Source organism: Stenella coeruleoalba, assembly GCF_951394435.1.
Source record: "Stenella coeruleoalba genome assembly, chromosome: 2".
In the NCBI taxonomy this organism is placed as follows: Eukaryota; Metazoa; Chordata; class Mammalia; order Artiodactyla; family Delphinidae; genus Stenella; species Stenella coeruleoalba.
In genome coordinates, this window is record NC_137147.1 from 81,430,455 (window position 1) to 81,453,915 (window position 23,461).

General features: G+C 36.1%; 1 protein-coding gene across 4 annotated transcripts in view; it reads left to right on the plus strand.

Annotated features, from left to right (window-relative positions):
* SPRED1 (sprouty related EVH1 domain containing 1) overlaps window positions 1-23,461 on the plus strand; it is a 323,745-nt gene that overhangs the window by 225,541 nt on the left and 74,743 nt on the right. The window contains exon 1 of one of the 4 annotated variants that reach the window (XM_079909665.1): window positions 16,017-17,519. The exons of the other annotated variants lie outside the window; for them this stretch is intronic. The gene's annotated coding sequence lies outside the window, so the exon portion shown is untranslated. Of the gene's footprint in view, window positions 1-16,016; window positions 17,520-23,461 lie in introns of those variants that run through there. 4 annotated transcript variants of the gene reach the window in all.

Genomic DNA, 23,461 nt, shown 5'->3' on the forward strand with positions numbered 1-23,461 from the left:
GAGATGTCATCCTCTTCTTTAGTTTTAGGAATCATTGATACCAGTAATCAACAGTAATGCCTAAAATATAGCTAATGTAAGTTGGAAGAGAAATATCTGATTTGCCTTTTTAAAGGGATTTTAAAGGGATTTTAATCAGAATCCCTTCATTAATAGGAACAACAGGTAAATGAAAAAGCATCTCTGAAAGCACAGTTCAGATCCTCATGCTAGTCAGCAGGATCTTGGTAAGAAATAGTTTATTTAGCTTGTGGGTGAGTTGTTTATTTAATTTTTAGAAAAGTAAAAGATGCAAAGAAGGTAACGGTCATGTAGATTCTTATCATCCAAAGTTAATCACTGTTCATCGACTGTCTTTGTCCCAGGTTTTTAAAAAATCCATTATTGTTTTTGTGATGGTAATTATAATTGAGTTAGGCTACTAAATCTATTTTATCTAAAAATAGATGAGATGAAAAATGTGATATTTTAGCCTCAGTTATTTAGGACATTTGGTTGGGCACTGTATTCAGGAAGTTAATGAGCCTGTATGTGGACCAGCAAACTACATTTTGTTTTGTAAGCAAAACCAACTGTTTGCAAAACCAAACGAGAACGAGTAAGTGCAAATTATTTAGCATCTCTTACAACTAAAAGGACTACTTAGAACGTGAACTCTTGACCATCATTCAGGAATGTGGTTGGCACATTGTGGTGCCAATGGATGGCACATTGAAGGAGAAAGCAGTGAACTGCTTTGCCTAGTGAGTGAGCTTAGCCCATCACCTAACATCCATATCTAAAAAGTTGTTATTTATTCTTTTCCCACACACACATAGCCATTGTGACAAATTCATAATCTACCAGTATGATGAGATATTTCGAAACTAGGTTAGATGAGGAAGAGTCATAGGAACTTGTCATGTTGAACTTGGGAAGAGTTGATCAGCAAAAAATGTTAGCTATCTCCAGATGATTAAAAACCTCAGAAAATATTTGGAGTAAACTTAGATTCTCTTATTCCTGAGAATAAAACCAGATGGAGGTTAAAGGGTGGGGATGTAAATTTTTGTTTTATGAAAAAGACAACTTCCTAATGATGTGAGTTGGCTAATAATGGAATGGACTGTCTCGTGAAGTTGGGAGTTTCTCAACTTGTTATTTTCAAACTGAGTTAAAAAGAATTATGATCATCAGTGTGGATCTTTTCAAAATGGATCTTTTCTTTAACCTGTGTTGTGTGTTGTATTAGTCTATGTCTTTCAGGTTCCTTATAACTGCTTAAAAGTTCTATGCTTTTTAATTTTTATACACTTAGTACACCACTCTGATTTGAAGTTTCCACCTTCTGAAAAATGCACATTTTTCTGTATAAAAATAAAATGCATACCTTTGGAGAAGTACCTCACAGTTTGAGATGTATGGATGATGAAAAAATCATCTGTTAATCTTTTGGTTTAAAGGAAAGCACACATACTCAATTCATGTTCACTTATAGGAAGTTCCTGAAAATTTTAAATGTAAAGTTCCTACCCATCTCAACATACCTTCCTCATTAGTAGATGCTATGGGCTCTTATAGGGCAAAGAAAGTATGTTTTTGTGGCTGTTTTAAACTTATCTGTGGAATATCTATATGAATTTTATCTGTGGAATGAAAAAGCTTTCACTCCTTGATGCTTTCGCCAGCATTACTGAGATCATACATGTTCCCATGTATACATCTTTTTGGAAATAGGTGTGATTTTACTATATGTTCATTAAGAATTCCTTATTCTGCTCAAGCTGTGTCTGATATAAAAGCTGCTGACCCAGATAGATAAGTGGTATTAGACTGGTTTGAGTTTTTGGATATTAGAAACACTTGAAAATTCTTATCTATGCCTATTTCCTAATACTAATGGGAAATATATTCTCTATATCTTAACTATAATCTTTTACTTATTACAGATTTTAAAATGAAAGTTTATAGATTATAATTTGATGATTAAAGTTTGGCGATGGTTGTTTAACTTGATGATTAAAGTTTGGCGATGGTTGTTTTATTTCACCATTCCCTGTTTTTAATTTCACATGAGGACCGTGGCTTGTAGGTTAGTAGGAGCCTTACTGGCATGCTGTTTTTGTTTTGTTTTTTAAACTACTGTGTATGAGGACCATGATGCTGATTTAAATCCAATGTTGCTCATAATTGAAAAGCATCTCCTAAGTTTTAGTGGATTTCCATGAGGTATACTAGGTTGCTGAACATTTTTGGGGTCAGGGGATGGAGTGGTATTGGGCTTTATATAAAGGGTATGTTGTCAGGGTGGACATGTTTACTTTGTGAAATTAGGATTACAGATTTGAGACTTGTTTCTCTGCAGAAGGGGGAGTCATGATTGTGGAATCATTTTTTTAAGTAGATGCTCTGACCTTATATTTAGACTTATAAAATTGTAGAAAAATGGAAAATATAACTGATAAAGAATATTTATTCCAAATACTATTCTTACTTTTACATAAATGAAGCTGGAGGTAAAGAGCGACTTTTTTTTTTACTTTCTAGTCACAGCTATAAGTTGTGGAGCAGAACTAGAACAGCATGGGTTTTAAATCCTTGCTCAGTCACTTCCAAGTGACGTAAGTTACTTAACCTCTTGAAACTTTAGTTTCCTTATCTGTAATATAGAATAACACCATTTTGCAGGGTTATCATCAGAATTAAAGATAAGTCCCAAATAGATTAGGCATATGGTAAGAGCTACGTAAATGTTTGCTATTAAATGTTTATTATTAGACCTTGAATTGCTTTGTTTCATTTTGGTACTTTTATTGTTTTTGTGATTATAAAAGAAGAGAATAAAGGTAACCTCTAACTCTGCTACTAAGGGATAGCCGTGATGACATCATGTTGTGAAGTTTTCCAGGTTTTTTTTTAAGGTGTATTATTCACATTTTATCTTTTTATTTCTCTAAAACTGAGTCTTAGGGCTTAGCCTCTTACCATGAATGAAATATGTAGCTCTTGCAGGGTTTTGAGCAAGAGTCATGTGACCTGACTTATGTTTTTAAAAGATCACTCAAATGTTCTTGGCTTCTAAATATACTTAGACACTTTTTTTTTTACCTTCTTTTTCCCCAAAAAAGTCCACTGATATTTTAAACTGAATTTGCAACAAATAAACAGAATTTACATAGAATTATCATCTTTAGAAAACTTACAATAAAATGTCCTTTTATTCACTCAGGTCCTTTATCCTCTTCATTAAAGTTTTACAGATTTCTTTATATTGATCCTACACATTTTAGTTTAGTAATTTTATATTTTTTATTGTAGATTGGCTCTTTTTGTATTGTAATTTCTTAATTCACTGGTAAATAAGAAAGCCAGTTAATTTTTAAATTATTTCTTATATCCAACTGCTACACTGCACTTCTTTTTTTTTTTTTTAACAGACTTTATTTTTGTAGCGAAGTTTTAGGTTCACAGCAAAATTGAGTGGAAGGTACAGATTTCCCACATACTGCCTGTGCAAACACATGCCTATCTGCTACCATCATCAACATCCCCCACTAGAATGGTACATTTGTTACAGTTGATGAATCTGTGTTGATGATATATCATTATTACTCAGAGTCCATAGTTTACATTAGGAATTACTCTTGATGGTGTAGCGTATTAATCACAGTTGTTTTAAATTCTTGGTTTGATGATGCCAACATCTCTGTCATATCTGAGTCTGGTTCTGATGCTCTGTCTCTTTAAATTGTGTTTGTTACCTTTTAGTATGCCTTGTAATTTTTTCTTGATAGCCGGACATGATGTATTGGCTGAAAGGAACTGCTGTAAATAGGCCTTTAATAATGCAGTGGTAAAATGTGAAGGCGGTAGGGAAGTGTTTTATAGTTCTATTATTAGGTCTTCTTTTCCTCCAGCTTTAATGAGTTATAATTGACAAATAAAAATTGGTTATACTTAAGATGTACAGTTTGGTGTTGATATTCACATATATTATGAAATAATCACCACAGTCAGTGTAATTAACATATTTATCACAGCATATAGTTATCTTTTTTATTTTTTTTTCCTTTTTCTTTTTGGTGGTAAAAACAGTTAAAATGTACCCTGTTAGCAAACTTCAAGTATATAATACAGTATTGTTAATTACAATAACATTGCTGAACATTTGGTCTCCAGAACTTAGTCTTTTGTGATCCTATGTCTCTGGACTGTGAACTTCTCAAATGCTTCTTTGTTTCTCCCTCACCCCTCTTAGGTAGGACAAGATGGCTGGAGTGGGCTGTAGCTGGGTATTTATTTACCTTCCCTTAGGTCAGTTAGGTTCTGATACAACTTTAGGAGGTTAGACTCTGGTTAAATAATTTCTCCCAAGGGCAAACTTTGTTAAGAACAGTGTGCTCCATGTATTTCAGAATGCTTCCTTTCCCCCTTCTAGAAATATGACGGGATTTTTCTCTGATATTTACTGTGAGAACTTGGTAGAGTACCAAGAGGTAAAACTCACAAAAGTGGGGGGCATTTCGATGACTGGGTCTCCTTAGAGGTTTTTTTTTTTTTTTTTTTTTTTTTTTTTTTTTGTGTGTGTTATGTGGGCCTCTCACTGTCGTGGCCTCTCTCGTTGCGGAGCACAGGCTCCGGACATGCTGGCTCAGCGGCCATGGCTTATGGGCCTAGCCGCTCTGCGGCATGTGGGATCTTCCTGGACCAGGGCACGAACCCGTGTCCCCTGCATCGGCAGGTGGACTCTCAACCACTGCGCCACCAGGGAAGCCCTCCTTAGAGTTTTTAATCTCAGAATTGTCCACACTGAGCCTCCAGCAATTCATCAGTTATAGCTTAGGTTCCCCTACCCCAGCACTGTTTCCCAAAGAGCTCTTTGCTCTTGCGTTTCTGTTCCAATAAATTGTCATTCTCTGTATTCATCTGCCTGGCTTTCCAAGTTTGGGGGCAGTGGTTTGCCCTGTGACCTCACTTCTCTTATGGACCTAAGAAGTGTCGTTGATTTTTAAGTTTGTTCAACTTTTTACTTGTTGTTAGCATAGATTGGTGGCTTCCAAGCTTCGTATGGGCTGGTCTGGAAACAGAAAGTCTTCCTTATTTTTCTAACAAATTTGCTTGTTTTTTTGGAGGGGTGGGCTATGTCGGGTCTTACTTGCGACACGTGAGATCTTTATTGTGGCATGCGGGATCTTTCATTGTGGCATGCAAGCTCTTCGTTGTGGTGTGCTGGCTTCTCTGTAGTTGTGGCGCTCAGGCTTCTCTCTGGTTGTGGCATGTGGGCTCTGTAGTTTGTGGCACGCGGGCTCTCTAGTTGTGGTGCGTGGGCTTAGTTGCCCCGCAGCATGTGGGATCTTAGTTCCCCGACCAGGGATAGAACCCACGTCCCCTGCACTGGAAGGTGGATTCTTTACCCCTGGACTACCAGGGAAGTCTCTGCTTGTGTTTTTTTAGATAAGCAATCATATGATCTACAAATAAGGATAATTTTTAAATCAATATTTGTATTTCATTTCTCTTTTCCTTCCTCACTCCTCTTTAATCATATAACTGCAATATTAATTTTTTTAACTTCCTCAGTAATGTCCTATATAACTGGCTATAATAGAAGCATCTCAGGTGTTTCACTTAGAGGTATGTAATAATCATTGAGTTTTTAATAGCTTTTACCATGTTAGGGAAGTATTTTTCTAATATTTCTTTACCAAGAATATTTTCAAGAATTAATGTTGAATTAAAAAAAATTTTTTTAAAGCATCGTTCAAGGTAGTTAAGTTTTTCTGAAACAGTGTTTCTTCATTCCCAGATTAGTTCCCTTTTCAGCATTTGAATCTTGGGCTGCAAACTATGTAAAAATAGTATCATCCTACTTTATTAAATTTATCAAATTTATATTTAAAACTCTGCTCCTGCTCTGTTTCTATGTATTTTTATTTATAGTGCACATTATTATGTTGCTATTTGTATTGTTTCTCATGCTATTTAATAATGCAATTTAGATGGTGAACTCCTTGAAGAAAAAAGTGCCCTTTGCATAAAGTAGTTTTCTATCAAGAAAACCACTCTATCCCTTCCTTCACTGTTCCCCTTCTTTCTAATTTACCTCTGTTCATCCTTCAGCTCTCATTGGATCCAGAGTACTTATTTCCTGGGTAGACAAATCACTCTGAGATCTGAGGTAGTCTTCCCTGAATGACACATAGTTGAGACAAATTTTATATCTTTTGGGTTTTGCTAGGATTGTAAGAATGTACTTGCTTGCAACTCTCAGTGTCATTAGAGTTGGTTTCGGAGGCTCTTAGGCTTACCTGCCTCAAGTCAAAATTACTTGACCACAAGGGTACAGGGGAATGACGTTTCTGGAGGAAGGGAGCTCAGAGGAGGAAGGTAGAGGAAGCTAAGGGAAATTTCCTATTTTAATCTTGCTTAGTACTAAAAATTGTATAAAACATTTTATTGTCTTCATAGAGGTTTATCAATGTGCACATTTAAGTTAGAAGTAAAATTGGGGGGGTTTGTATGTTTTTCTGTTCATTTATTCAACAATTACATACATATTGAGCACTTACTATATCTCAGATAACATTCTAGTGAGCAAAGAAAACAGTGTCCCTGCTCACATGGAACATAAGTCCTATTAATAGGAGACAGAAAATAAATACCTAAAGAAATAAGTAAATAAGGGACTTCCCTGGTAGTCTAGTGGTTAAGACTTTGCCTTCCAATGCAGGGGGTTCGGGTTCGATCCCTGGTCGGGGAGCTAAGATTCCACATCCCTCGGGGCCAAAAAACCAAAACGTAAAACAGAAGCAATATGTCACAAATTCAATAAAGACTTTAAAAATGGTCCATGTGAAAAAAAAATCTTTAAAAAAAAGAAAGAAAGAAGTAAATAAGATAATTTCAGATAGTCATAAGCATTATGAGGAAAAGAAAACCAGGAAAAGAAATAGAGTGTAATAGATATGGGTGGAGGGAAGCTGGATGTTGGGGCTAGTTTAGATTGGGTGAATCTAATTTGAGGAGGATTCATGTTATCTAATGCTTAAGGAGGAAGCCAATAGAATATCTCGGGGAGTCTCCAAGTAAGTGCAGAGGACCTGGGGTAGAGGGAGACTGTTTAAAGGGTGGAAAGAATGCTGTTATGGTTGGAGAGAGGTAGTCAGAGAGGTGTTGTTTTGTAAGTCATGCTAAGGAGCTATTAAAGGACTTTAGATTGCCAAGATATTTTAACTCAGTATTTTAGTTCTGACTGTTGAATTCTTGAGTTAGTGCTTTCCTTTGGAACTTTAATTTTTAAGATTATCTAAGGCCTAATACTAGAGTAACCTGTCTGACTATATTGCCTGAAGTGATAGGAAATAAATTATTCTAAGTAGAATTTATAGTGACAGATTTTCAGTTCTAATGTATTCAAAATTAGATTAGTTTATAGTTTATTAATATTCTGAATAAGTAGTTATTCCTAAATACAGCTACACGTCAGGACTCTAAGAAATTTAAAATACAGCTTTCCTAAGCCTCATCCTTTAGGAATCAAGGGAGTAGACCAGTAGACCTTGGCAGCCTGTGTTTTTTTAAAGTTCTCCAGATAATACTCACAGAATGAGCCAACCCTTGGACATGAGTTTAAGAACCTCTGAACCAGTGGAATTTTTATCTGGAGCAAGTTTGGCCATGATTCCTGGTCACTCATGTGGTCGTTATTAAATGAATTTGTTGGGATTTTACATGTTTTGTGTTTCGTGTTTAAGAGCAAAGTGTATTCAGCACTTTGAAATGAAAAAATGTATTAAAGTGACATTTAGTTTAGGGAATTAAGGATAAAGTACTAATTGGTTAATTGCTGTTTCGTATTTCTCGCATTGTGTAGGAGATGCCAAATGCTATGTTTATTGCATAGTGTTTTAGTTAAAAAGAGAGGAATGCAGTGGTCAAAGTGGATAAAAACAATTTTTATTTCGGTTGAACTAAAGATTCATTATTTATTTAAAACAAAAGATGAAAACTGCAGGTGAAGCCGGTCCACATATAAATGAGCCAGTATTTAAGAAGTCAGGGGACTTCATATAGGCAGGATTTCCAGGTTCTCTAAAAAGATCAAAACATTCTCGTAATACTGAGCTTGCATTCCTGCAAGGCAGCTGCTAGAATGGAGTGTTACATATTCGCTTTAGATGGCCACAGTCCCCACCACTACAAGTATTATAAGCACTTTACTATTTTTGTTCATTTATGTTTGTTTTTGACCTTTGCGTTAAGACCTAAGATACTATTAGAGGTATCTTTATAGGCTGAGTCTTCTGTGAAATGAGAAGAGATAGAAAATTCAAACATTGATATATAGCTATTAATTCCTTTCTAACAGACAGTCTTACTTAAAATGATTTGTTTAACAAAAAGATACTAGCAGAATCTGAATTATTACTTTATTCTCTATTGCTGGAGAAATGAGTGTTCTACATTTATTGTATCAATCCATTAGTACTTTTGCTTTCAAATCATGTTTCCAATAAACTAGGCTTCTCTTTTGCATTTTAAGACAAATTGTTGTCCTGGTTTTCATTACACTGTATTCCTCAAATTTTCCTACCGATCTTAAGTACTCTGACCCCTATCACTGACTCCTCTCTTCCTCCTTAAAAGGAGGAGTATTTCTCCCAAAGCTCAGTCTCAGTATATTCTACTTTTCTTTTTTTTACAGGCTTCTGTTTCATTTTTGAATCTTCCATTACCAGAATTAATGGTAATTAAAAAAAATTATTGCCCTTATTACTTATTCAAGTTAGTGTATTGTGATTTCTTTGAGAACAGGGACTGTGTCTTACTCATCTTTGGATACTTTCTGTTTAATATGATATATGGCTTGTAAAAGACATACAGTCCATTCATCCATATATCTTATTTTTTATCAAATATCTATTATGTGCTAGGGACTGTTGAATTACTTATGCTCCCCATGGCTTTTTAGTTAATTCCTTTGAGTGTTCTTACCACAATCGATGACGACTCTTATTCTAGATAACGATAGATTCTTTTCTGCATCATTTACACTGTGTTCAACCACTGGACTGAATCTTTACAAGCTTACAGTATTGGAGGTTATCTTTGACTACTGTATTTTTTGTATCCTCTCCTTATTTTCATAATATTTGTTATGAGTTTTGTTTAAAAGGAGGATTGAGGATTCTACCTTGAACTTCTATCTGTAAAGATACTGCTGCTTTCCCAGGTTTCATTATTGAAATAGCATTTGGATTCAAATAACATCTTTCCTAGCTGCCTTTCTCGCTCTGCTTCCTGAATATTCCAAGGTTTCCTGATCGTATTTTTCAATATAATTACTCTTGGATATCAATTTAATTACATCCTCCCTACACAGAAGCTTAGAATAGTTCCCTTTTGAATACGCAAGGCCTTCACCAGTAGCATTCCTATTTAGTGTAATTCATTTTTGTTGTCTTCAGTAATCTTCCAGCTCAAGCAAGAATAACTTTTATTGCATACTTGTATGTCCACTTTCATGATGTGTAGCCCATTTTGATTAATTTTTTACCTTATCTTGAATTCAAGCCCATATTACCTTCTTCAATATTGTAATGGTCATCTATTGTTTTAGTATGCCAAGTATACCTTGATTATTCTTCTGTTAAAAGGTGCAATTAAAAAGTACCAAGGAAAAGTACTTTTCTTGGGGGAAGTCATTCCTTCACTTTTAGGCCTTTTGGCTTGAGTGGGTTGACCCTCCATGGGTGTGATTAGTTCAGGGCAGACAAATCAGAGACATGAGACTCAATTCCACGACTTTTGAGCTATAAGAAGAGGCATTCTCAGCTGCAACTATAAGGATTTTGCATACCTAGAGCTAATTGGGTTGGGGGGAGATAAATAAGGAAGCTTAACCAGAGTCGACTTTAAAATGAAGTCAGTTTTGTTTAAAATGAAAACCCTTTTGGTTTGAAGCCTTGTCAGTACACTTCAAGCAACTCAATAGCAGGGATCCTGCTAAATGTACCACATAGACATTTGTATGTCATGTCCACATGCGGGCAGGGGTGTGTGTGTCTGTGTGTGTGTGTGCGTGCATGTGCATGCGTGTGCATGTACACATGCAAGAGAGATTACTTTTTAACTTTATAAGAATCCAACAGCTTCTTGGAACTGTGGAGAAAGATTAAAATATTTTATTCTTGAGTAAGTGAATACATATAAACGTGAATACCAGAATATTAGTGAGTTATATCAACCATGCATTTGCTTGGTTGTAACAGTGATAAAAAGCATAGGCTTTCTATTCAGACCTTTGTTTGAATCTTTGCTCTATCACTTACCATCTATGTAATTGGGTATGGAAAAATTGAGGAGTTAAAGAAATCTCACTGTAAGAAAAAAAAACTAGTTCTGAAATTGAATCTTAGTTATTTTAGTCTAACTGGAGAAATGTTATCAAGAGAATGTCTTTGTTTTGATCCCCAAAGGGATCCCTTTTCCTGTGGTTAATTGGCAGCTGCCAGACTTTCTTCTCAGAAGGCTTGATTCGGAGGAGCATATGTCCTGTCTTCCCACTTTTAAAATCTACTCTGCCAGCACAAATTGGCTGGCAGTTCTCATAAACTTCCTCACCTGCTCTCTTGTCCCCACAACTCCGGATACATATCTGATGCTATTTCTAAATGTTCTGTCGCAGTCCACTTTTTAAATAAGGTGTGACTAGAATATCTTTCTGCCTCTGTCAGTGACATTTTAGTTGAGATGTTGTTGGAGGATATTTTACTTGTTGAAAGCAGCAATGTTTTCATATTTACAACTCATTATTACAAATACATACATAAGAAACTTTAGTCTTAAACAGAATATTATTACAATGAATAAGTTACATATAATTAGGTAATATCCGTATTCTGATTGTTGATATTAATAAACTGAATTACATTGAGCGAGCACCTCCTTATGTATGTATGTAAATGTGTCCCCATCTACTTAGCAGTTACTCTGTTTTACATAATAAAGACCTAACCAAATCTATTCTCCTTCATGGAAAATGACTTTGGGTTAAGCTCTGGTCGTCTGGAATCCTGATGAAGATAGAATGTCAGTTGTGTTAGTAGGCAACATTGCTGATTGGTAAACGGCATCTGCATGGAGAAGATTGTGAATGAACTAAATATATATACCTGGTGGAAAGCCAGAGCTTTGCTCTGCCCTGAACGTGGTGTATTTGTTTACTTGGGTATATCCCTTGCCAGGAGTTCAAGGAGCTATGTCCATGGACTGTTTGTTACGAGATAATTTTGACTCTTGTATGGAATGTGGGGCTTTTAAGCCAGGAGTGTTTCCATGCATTCATGATTTCATACGCATGGGGTTTCATCCCCTCATAACTGAACTATCAATTAAGGAGCTAAAGAATAGCCCCTGAATTGCTACGAGGATGTTGCAGGTGTCCTTTTGGTATCTTCATTACCTGCATATGAAATATTATTTATTAGTTGTAGTAGGGAGAGAGTTACGATGGAACAGGAAGATGTTGAATGTTAAGTTCTTGCTGTATACGAGGCACTACATACAGGTGGGCAGGGAAGTTTAAGATGTGATAAATTGGAGAATTGGAAGTTAAATAATAGAAGATAATGTTAGAGGAATCATAAGGGTAATAACTGCCTGAAAGATATGTGATGAATACATTGAATTCACCAGAAGGAGAAGCCTTTATAGTCTCTAAAGGACAAGATGAGAGTTAAGTGGTGGTCTTTTACCTAGCTGTAAAGACCATTCCAGGGGAGAAAATATGGTCGAAGGTAGGATTATGCATATATTTATTTCTTTGGTGGCTACTTCAATTTGTAAAAAAGAGAAAGCACTGGAGATTACCTACAAGTGTTGTAAGATAGAAAGTAAGTATTCCAGATTTTAAGAATGTCTTCTTTCAATATATGCTCACCTGACAACTTATTTTTGTAATCTTTTAATAAGATTCCCTGGCCAGTATGGTAGCTGTTAGCTACATATGACTGTTGAGCACTAATCAGAATTGACATACGCTGTATTTGTAAAATGTGCACCAAATTTCAAACACTTAGTATGAAAAAAATATAAAATACCTCATTGATTATTTTGTATTATCTATTTAAATATGTTGGATATAATGGATTAAAGTATACTATTAACATTAATTCCACCTGCGTTTACTTTTTAAAAATTGAGATGAAATTCACATGTAACATAAATTTAACCATTTAAAGCGTACAGCTTAGTGGCATTTAGTACGTTCATATTGCTGTGCAACCCCCATCTCTGTGTAGTTCCAAAACTTTTCATCACCCTAAAAAAAACCACAGACCCATGGGAATTCCCTGGCTGTGCAGTGGTTAGGACTCTGTGCTTTCACTGCTGAGAGCCCTGGTTCAATCCCTGGTCAGGGAATTAAGATCCTGCAAGCTGTGTAGCCGCCCCCCCCCCAAAAAAAAAAACAAACCCATATCCATTAAGCAGTTTTTCAAAACTTTACCATACCCCTAATCCCCTGGCAACCACCAATCTATTTTCTGTCTATAGATTTGCCTATTTTAGGAATTTCATATAAATGAAATCATGCCAGTATGTGACCTTTTGTGTATGGCATTTTTTTTTCATTTAGCATATTTGTGAGGTACCATGTTGCAGCACATCAGTACTTTATTCTTTTTTTATTAGATGATGTTGTATTCATTATTAAAAGTATGGTGGGTATTAAAGTCTCCAACTATTACTGTAGGTCTATTTCTCCCTTCAGTTTTGTCAGTGTTTACTTCATATAGTTTGGGACTCTTATATGTTTATAAGTGTTACATCTTCTTCATGAATTGACCCTTTTATCAATATATAATGACCTCTGTTTCTTATAATAATATTAATATATTCATCCCAGCTCTCTTGTTTTATGGAATACTGTTCTCATCTTTTCATTTTCAACCTGTTTGTAGTTTTGGATGTAAAGTCAGTGTCTTATAGACAGTATATAAGTTGATATAGTTTAAATTGATACTAGCTTAGCTTTAATAGCCTATAAAAGCTCTGCTTCTGTTCATCTCCACTCCCTATTATATTGTTATTGTCACAGTTTACATCTTTATACATTAATGGGCCCATTAATACAGATTTATTATTACTGTAGACAAAAAGAGAAGTTAAAAACCAAAAATACAATAATAATAGCTTTATATTTACCTATGTAATAACCCTTGCCAGAGTTCTTTATTTCTTCATATGGCTTTGAGTTACTATCTAGTGTCCTTTAATTTCATCCCAAAGGATAGAGGCAAACTCCCTCAGCCCTTTAGTTATCTGAGAATGTCTTAATTTCTTTTTCATTTTTGAAGGGTACTTCTGTTATGTATAGATTGGTTGACATTTTTTTTTCTTTCAGCACCTGAAATATGTCATCCCACTGCCTCTGGCCTCCATTGTTTGCTATAAGTCGGCTGTTAATCTTATTGAGATTCCCTTGTGTATGACGAGTAGCTTTTCTTTCACTGCTTTCAAGATTCTTTGTCTTTCAACAACTCCAGTTTCTATCTCTTTGTTTATCCATTTTGGAGTTTGACTTCTTGGATGTGTAGATTTATTATATCTTTATCAAATTTGGAAAGTTTTCTGGCCACTTCAGATATTCTTTCTGCCCCTTTCTCTTCTCTGCTGAGCCCCCCCATTACACATACATTGGTACATTTGATAGCATCCCACAGATTTCTTAGGCTCTGCTCATTTTTTCTCATTCATTTTTCTTTCTGCACCTCAGATTGGGTCATTTCAGTTGACATATCTTTAAGCTCACTGATTCTTCTGCTTGCTCAAATCTGCTATTGAAACTTTTTAATGAAGTTTTCATTTCAGGTACTGTACTTACCAGCTCCCAAATTTCTATTTGGCTACTATTTTTTTTTTGAATTTTGTTTTATTTTATTTTTTATATAGCAGGTTCTTATTAGTTATCCATTTTATACACTTCAGTGTATAGATGTCAATCCCAATCTCCCAATTCATCACACACACACACCCCCCCCCCCCGCTTTCCCCCTTTGGTGTCCATACGTTTGTTCTCTACATCTGTGTCTATTTCTGCCTTGCAGACTGGTTCATCTGTACCATCTTTCTAGATTCCACATATATGCATTAATATACAATATTTGTTTTTCTCTTTCTGACTTACTTCACTCTGTATGACAGTCTCTAGGTCCATCCACATCTCTACAAATGACCCAATTTCGTTCCTTTTTACGGCTGAGTAATATTGGTTCCTTTTTGTAATTTCTATTTCTTTATTGATATTTTCTATTTGCTCATACATTGTTTTCCTGGTTTCCTTTACCTCTTTGAGTATATTTAAGACAGTTGACTTAAAGTGTTTGTGTAGTAAGTCCAGTATCTCTGCTTCATCAGGGACAGCTTCGATTAACTTCATCTGTGAATGGGCCATACTTTCATGTTTCTCTTTATAATTCATAAATTTTTGTTGAAAATTGAGAAGTTTGAATATTTTAATGTGATAACTCTGGAACTTGTATTCTTCCCATTCTTCAGGGTTTGTTTTGTTGCTGGCTGTGGGCTGTGGTTGTTAGGTTGTTTTTCTAAACTATTTTTGTAAAGTCTTTATTCTTTGCCATGTGTGGTCTCTGAAGTCTCTGTTCTTGTTGCCTGTGATCCTTTTGTGTTTTGACAAAGATTTTCTTAAACACCAGGAGTTTTAAAAAAGAGAGAGGGAGGGAGGGAGGAAGGAAGGAAAACTCTTCCGTTCTTTGCAGATTATCTCTGTATCATGGCACTCCTTTAATGCTTAGACAAGCCGTTTACAACTTTGCCTTACCCATTACTTCCTGCTTGTGCTGAGCCTAGATGAAAACTTCGGGTCTTCCCAGAACATTTATGAACATGTGTTCTGCCGTGGGTATGCATATGGCTTCTTAATTCCCTAGAAAAACTGTCTCCCCAGCTTTTCCTCCCAGGCTTTTGGTACATCTATTGTTGGCCTCATTGTGATATTTTGCCCCCAGCAGCAGCTGGTCGTTCATTTGTCTTCCGATGTGTTTGAGGAATGCAAACGCCTTGTGTCAGTCCTTCACATAGCTCCAGACAGGATTCTTTGAGACTAAGGTCTGCTGTGCTCTCTCTGGAACCAGGGACCAGGATCCCATACTCAGAATGCAGACTGTCATCTTTAAGACCATTGCTGATGGAACTTCCCTGGTGGTGCAGTGGTTAAGAATCTGCCTGCTAATGCAGGGGACATGGGTTTGAGCCCTGGTCTGGGAAGTTCCCACATGCTGCAGAGCAGCTAAGCCTGTGTGCCACAACTACTGAGCCTGTGTGCCCCAACTACTGAAGCCTGTGTGCCTGGACCCCGTGCTCCACAACAAGAGAAGCCACCGCAGTGAGAAGCCCACACACTGCAACGAAGAGTAGCCCCTGCTCACCGCAACTAGAGAAAGCCCACGTACAGCAACGAAGACCCAACACAGCCAAAAATAAATAAATAAATAAATTTATTTTAAAAAAACAAGACCACTGCTGAGGCAGGGGTGGGAAGTGAGGTTAGACCACTGGCAAGTAAAAGTGCCACAAAGCTTTCCTACCACTTTAAAGTTGCCTTTTGATTTAGGATTTGCTTCATCACTGTAAACCTTTGGCTGTTTTCTAGAGTTCTGACAAAGTTGCCTGGGAATTTTTGTTCTTTTCCTTTTTCAGTATTTGTGTTGTGGGATGGACTCTTAGAGCTCCTTTTTCTACCATTTTCACGGCCATCCTCCTCTTTACTTTTTTACTCTAACTACTGGAAAGTTGAAGATTATGTATTTGGCTTGCGTTGTATTTCGATTGGACAGCACTGCTGTAGGGTATTAAATTTGCAGTGAAAACTGAATCCATTTATGTTGAATTTGGAAGGAAAAAAATGTTCAAAGGTCTCACAATTGCACAGTTAGGATTAGCTATTTACCATTGTACTTTCTATTCCCAGACTAATGTGGCATTTTCAGAGGAACTCTATAAACGTCCTTCTGTAGGATAGTGTTATTAACACTGTGTATTTATGTACCTCCATCACTGAAGGCTCCTAAATTTTGACTCGATTATCATTTGATTAAGTGTTCAAGCCACCTCGTGCTGTCTACTTTTCTCTTGATAGGTATTGTAAGAACCACTGAACACTCTTGATAGGTATAAGAAGAGCTGAGAAGTCTTCATGCTGCTTCATTGGATTTTATTTTATATTTCTGGATTCAGTTGTACACATATTTATTAAATGCCTATTTTATGGAGGTACTCATAGGACTTACCTTCACGTGTTAGCCATAACCCGTACTCTCAGATGTTGGTGATTTTTAATATTGAATGTGGAGATACTTTCTTTTTCTCAGGAGATTATTTTGCTGATTAATCTGGGTCCCTGCCACTGATTCCATATCTTTAGCATCCTCGGCTTGTGGCCTGACCCCTGAAGAATTGGCATCCTAGATTTTCAGGGTTGGCAGCTTACCCTTGTTATTCCTCTGTTCCTTGCCATTAAATGCCAAGATGTTATATGCATTCTTAGCATGGGCAAAGCTGCACTCTAAATACTTGCATGCAGGTGCATTTAAAAAAGTGAGTGCCCTTCACCTCTACTAAAAATAAGGTAACATGTACAGAACCATATAGAAGGGGTTAGCAACATATTCAGAAGTTGTAGATATTAAATGTAAGGGATTCTTTTGGCTTCATTAGCGAAAGCCATCTCATATTGACAGTGAAAGAATTCCCTCTTCAGTACTGTCAATTGAATTTCCCTGAGTCTGTTCCCTGACCAGAGAGAACAGTGATCTCTCACTGAATGTTCTTGCCATTGCCCTGATACAGTCAAAAGATTATTACTTCATCTCAGGCATAAACCTACAATTTTTTCATTAATATCCCTGGTGGCACAGATAAAATCAGGCAGAATAAATTTACTAAAGACCCTGAGAAACTAGAGTAATAAACTACTGTGCCTTCTTCCTACTTGGTAAAAAGGAACTTCTCATATAACTACATAGCAATGCTCATGAGGATATAACGTACCTAACCTAAATCAGAAAAAGAGAGCACTGTTTCCTTTTTGCTTTAAATAAGAATTATCAACCACAGCTAACCATCAAATATCAATTATTTGAGTCTCCTGCTCACACTTTACATGATGGAAGCATTTACAAAAGATATCTAGCCCAATGATAGGCATCAGGAAAGACTTTCTGGAGAGTAATAAATAAAACTAGATAATTGTTGTAATTTAGAGATTGTCCATGTTCACCTTGGCATCTGTAGGAATACCTCTCTGCTAAACATGTCTGCTTTCAAAGGGTAGAAGTCATTTTTCTCCTACCACCCAGGAACCCCTCAAGCATACCTTTCCTTCTTGAAACCTTGTTCTAAGGTGTGAGAGGACTCTGGAATCCTTTCTCCTGACTGTCCACCTTCTGAGTTTATATTTCCTCTCTTAGGACATGCCTATTTTTTGTATATCCAGTATGAGAATATCCAGCTTTCTTCAGGTAAGACCTTATTTGCTTTCTGCCCTTATACAGAGCAACTACTTTAAGTGTAGTAAAATGAGCCCAACATCTTTCAAAGGAATACATGCATATGATATGATTTGTGGGATGTTCTTAGAAGTATGTGGAGAGAGCTGGGATGCCAGTCCTTATGTTTGAACAAGTGTGTGTGTATGACTGGAGAGAACTATAAATTGTAAACAGGTGGGAACAGAGCAGAGCTATTGCCTCTCTCAGGTTGATGGGAGGGGTGCAGGGTGTAGCAGCTTTTGACATCAGGGAGGGAACAAGGCTGTTCAGATCAATCTGCATTCTGCAAAATAGTCATCATTGTACTGTTAATGGCAAGTGCTAGCTCCTGTTAGACAAATACTGTTTTGAGATCATAGCCCTTCAGGGAGTGTGTGTGTATGTATAAGAGTTCGGTAAATGTATTTTTGAATGGGTAATACATACACGTGGTACAAAATTCAAAAAATATAAAAGGTTATTTAATGAAAGGAAAATTACCCTTGTACCTCTGTCTCATTTCCCCTTGCTAGAGAAACAGTTACCAGTTTTATTATGTAAAGATTCTATTCATATACAAGCATATGTGTGAATGTGTTTTTTGCCACAAATGGTTGCATACTAAACATACATACGTACCTTTAAAAAAAAAGCTTAATAGAACTTAGAGATCAGCTTACTTTGACAATGTAAAGAGCTTCCTCATTTTTATCATGGCTACATAATATTGCATTGAATAGGTGTTCCATAATTTTACTAGTTTCCTATTGAGTCTTCTTTAGGTTGCTTTCATCCTTTTTTTCTGTTAAAAACAACATTTTTCTTTAAACTTTGCTTATAAAGGTTTAATTTCATACATGTAAAAGAAAATGGGTAGAAGTAGCATTTGCTGAGTCACAAAATATGTACATCTTAAGTTTTGATAGATATTTCCAAATAACCTTCCAAACGTACTTCTGTACTCCTCACCAACTTCTGTGTTAACTAATTTCTTGGTATTTGCCAATCTGATAAATGAATAATGGTCTTTAATTTGCAGTCCTCTTATTTTGAATAAAGTTAGGGGTTTTTGATTTATGTATTTCATGGCACCTATATTTTTCTTCTGTGAATTTTGTTCGTGAACTTTGCCTATTTTATTCTGGTTTGTCGATTTTTTTTCTTATTATTTTTGAAGTTACTTTTAAGGAAATACTGTGCTTGTTTTCTGTTAGAACAGTGTGTTGATCCTCCTCCCCCAAACACCCATACCTCAAAGATGTCCTTGCCCTCATCCTCAGAACCTGTGAATATGTTAGGACTTTGCAGAGGTGATTAAGGTTATGAGCTTTGATATGGGGTGATTATCCTGGATTATCTGGATGGGCCCAATTGAATCACACAAATCCTTAAAATTGGAGAACCTTTCCTGACTGTGGGACTGCAGTCAGAGAGAGATGTGACTATAGCAGAAGGGTCAGAGAGAAAAAAATATTCCTGGCTTTGAAGATGGAAGAAGGCCACAAACTAGGGAATGTGGATGACTTGTAGGATTTGGAAAAGACAAGGAAACCCATTCTCTTCTACGGCCTCCTAAAAGGAATGCAACAGTGCCAGCACCTTGATTTTAGCCTTGTGAAGCCCTTTGGACTTCCAACTCATAGAACTGTGTAAATTTGTGTTGTTTTATGCCACTAAGTTTTCAGTAATTTGTTATAGCAGCAATAGAAGGCTAATACATATTGCTGTACATTTTTTCTCAATTTGTTACTTTTTTTTTTAACTTTACGGGTTTTTTTTTTTTACTATGCAGGAATGTGTTTTGTATAGTTGAATTTATCTTTTTATTTTTTAATGGCCTCTGGATCTTAAGCCTTTTCTACTACAAGATTATTCTAAAACTTACCATATTTTATTCTAACGTTTTTATCTCATTATGAACTCTAGTATTAATGTTGGTTCCCTGTCTTCTACATTCTGATCTCTTACTGACAGTGAATACTTTTATTTATATCAGCTCTTCTGACATAGACTAGAAAACTTCATAAGATCGGCGCTGGTAGTCAAGGAGTTGGGGGACATACTAAGACATGGACAGTAGTCATGCCAGAAGGCAGGGCCATACTAAGTGTTAAAATTTTAAACTACTTTGGCAGGTTGATGATACTGTTTAGCAGAAACTAGAATGGTTGATTTTAAAGGAATATTTTGTGAATACCTCTTTATTCTTCAGATTTTAGTTTTATGTTTTCATTATTGTGGGAGACTTCCCAGATGCCTATGACTTGGTTAGATGTAAAGGTTTCCATCATGTAAGCAGTTTGTGGAATATTTTGATAACTGATGCTGATACTTAGCTGTGGTTAAAAATTTTTACTAAAAGTAAAAAGTTCTGATGGGGGGCTGTCTCCTCAGTTTGTTATATAAAACTATCATAAATACAGAATGAGGCAAATTTAGGCCATTTCAGAATGCAGATATTGTAACATCATAGAGTTAGTTTATTATATCAAGTCCATATAGTGGTAACATTTATTGAGTACCTAACTGTGAGCCAGGTACAATGCTAATAAGCACTTTGCATAATTTCCTCATTTAGTTCTCAAATCCTGCAGTAGATGCAGTTATTATCCCCATTTTACAAATCAGGAAAATGAGGGTACAGAGAGTTTAATTTGCTCAAGATTTTAACTTCTAAATGATTCAACTGCCTTTGGAATCTAGGAAATCTGACTTGCTATTAAACACAGTATTATTAACTGCCATGTGGTGCTTTAGACTGATGACTGCTGCATGGAAAATAATAAGTGTTATAGTTTTAAAAGTTGCCAGTACAGGGACTTCCCTGGTGGCACAGTGGTTAAGAATCTGCCTGCCAATGCAGGGGACATGGGTTCGAGCCCTGGTCTGGGAAGATCCCACGTGCCGCGGAGCAACTAAGCCTGTGCGCCACAACTACTGAACCTGCACTCTAGAGCCAGTGAGCCACAACTACTGAGCCTAGTGACACAACTGCTGAAGCCTGTGTGCTGCAACTACTGAGGCCGCGTGCTGCAACTACTGAAGCCTGCGTGCCTAGAGCCCGTGTTCCACAACAAGAGAATCCACTGCAATGAGAAGCCCATGCACCGCAACGAAGAGTAGCCCCCGCTCGCCACAACTAGAGAAAGCCCACGTGCAGCAATGAAGACCCAACTCAGCCAAAAAAAAAAAGTTGCCAATACAGAAGGAGTATTTCAAGACCTTTATCTTTCTAATTAAACTAATTCCTTACTTTCCATATCTGTAAAATGAAGAAATAACCCATCTCATTGGGGTTGATGCAGTAAAGTTCTGTTAAAACACAAGTCAGAGTATTCTACTCCCTTGCTTTTGTCACCCTGTGGTCTCTTTATTGTGATAAATTAGAGTACTAACTTTGTTCGTGGTGTGCAAGACTTGATACAGTAAGGTCCAGTAAGTTAAGTATTATTTCATTTCTTACCCTTCTCCTGCTTATGCCTGCCATCTTCTTTTGAACTTAATATTCGTCCTTAAACATGACATACTTGTGTCATGCTCCCTCCATGGAGCGTCCGTTGCCTTTTTCTACCTGATATACTGCTGTTCAAAATCCACATCAAATATGAATATTAGTCATTTCCTCTCCTGTACTCCCAATTTGTGTTATTATATCTTTGCCCACTAACTTGTGAGCTTCTATAGGGAAGAACCATAACTTTTAAATTTTGTTTATGTGTGAAGCATATAAATAAATGCTTACTGGATAAGTGAATAGTCCTAATGTGGCTATCTTCTAAATATCATCTGCTTCTTTATAGCTTAGAAAGCAAGTAAGTACTTACACTGTGACGTGCTATATCATAAATTACTTCTATTAAATGCTTCCTTTTTTTATACCCAGTCTCTGTAATAATGTTTAACATTTTGGATGGTAATGTTTACTTAAAATATACTGTAGAGAACATAGGATGTTTTGTCACTGTAAATATCCCTCTATGGGAAAATATCATAAATTCTCATTGTACTGAACAAATCTTAAGGAATTCTAAGTATCTTCTCTTTTTTGTTGTTGTTCTTTGAGGGTATTTTGGGCTATTTTGTTTTGGTACAGTTGTAGTTAGAAATGGAAAATAGTTATCTTTGCCTCCTGTATATGGATTGCTTTCATATCCTCAAGAAGGTTTTTCCCTCATCTTTTGTATTGTTTCCTGTTGCTACTGTAACAAATCACTACAAACTTAGTGGCTTAAAATAATACAAATATATTATATTGTAGTCTGAAGGTCAGAAGTCCAAATGGATCTCAGTGGGCTAAAATCAAGTTATTCGTAGAGCTGCATTCTTCCTGGAAAATCTAGGGAAGAATTCATTTCCCTGCCTTTTCCGGCTTCTAGAAGCCCGTATTCTTGTCTCACGACCCTTCTTCCATCTTCAAAGCCAAGTAGTGTAGCATTTTCAACTCTCTGATTCTGACCTCCTCTTCCGCCTCTCTTTTCTACTTTAATTGCTCTTATTTTGGTTTCATTTTCATTTTCTGAATATTACTTAACATATTTCATTCACTTGGAAGTATAATTTTGTGGTCTACTTAAGAGAATGTGATGTAACTCTTCTTAACCAGCATTCATATAACACATTTGTAAGGAATTATCATCTTGATAAATCTGTAAATTATAGGACCTAAAAACCTATTGCAGAGCAACTTTGCCCTAGGGATTAAATGTTCTTAATCTCAGGTTTGTGAACCTCTTGGAGGGGAGTGTGAATCCCCAGAATTGTGTTCAAATATAAGTTTTTAGCCATATATGTATTTTCTTCATAGGAGGTAGGTAACTGTGCTTTAATCACAGTTTCAGTAGCATCTAAAATACCTTTCCTTTGTTTTTCTTCCCTTTTCTCTCTGTTCTTCTTTCTTCTCTCTCTATATATAGACACACACTGTATATATACTACATCTTCTTAATCCAGTCATATGTTGACAGGCACACTTGGGTTGCTTCTGTGTCTTGGCTATTGTAAACAGTGCTGCTATGAACATTGGGCTGCATGTATCTTTTCGAATAAGTGTTTTCATTTTTTCCAGGTATATACCCAGGAGTGGAATTGCTGGATTATATGGTAGTTCTATGTTTAGTTTTTTGAGGAACCTCCATACTGTTTTCCATCGTGGCTGCACCAGTTTACATCCCTACCAACAGTATACAAGGGTTCCCTTTTCTCCACATCCTCTTCGACTTTTTAGATAAATTACTGGGAACAAGTGCCTTTCAGCTATTTTAAAGAAGACCAAGAATGAAATGCTGAGTTTTTGACAATAAGAGTACATTGTCATTATATAAACATAGCTGTTGTCTCAGAGACTAATAGATTGCAAACATGATACCCAGAGAGAGTAAAAAATCCTACAAATTCTTAAATTTTAATTCCATGATGGCAAATACTATTTTTCTTTATTTTCCACATTTACTAGAATGGGCATCTGTTGTCCACATGATCAGGAAAAAACATTTGTTGTTATTTTAAGTAGGAGACTGATTTCGTTCCTTGCTCATAAGTCATTTTTATCTAAGTAGGGGATTATAATTACAGATTTTAATAATACTACAAAGCAGAGTATAACAAAGTTTATAAGAGCTGCCACTAATATCTTTGGGAGTGGTTGCATGTTTTTAGACAGGAGTTACTGTTTTTATTTGGGGAAAGAAGACATTTGAAGGCAAGGAAGTTATGAGATTAAAAGCACAGGTGAAAAGTTTAACCTTGGCAGGAAGGAAGGTCTTTCAAAAAAAACCCCACATTAAACAACTTGAAAATTTTTGTGTTAAGTATTCTAGTCTTAGAGCTTAAAGTTGAAAGCTGAGTTGTTAAATTCTAAACTAATGAAGGCTGTGGTATAGGGAGTACAAATTTATTTACATAAGCTTCTAGAATACCTTAAAGTTTAAAGGATC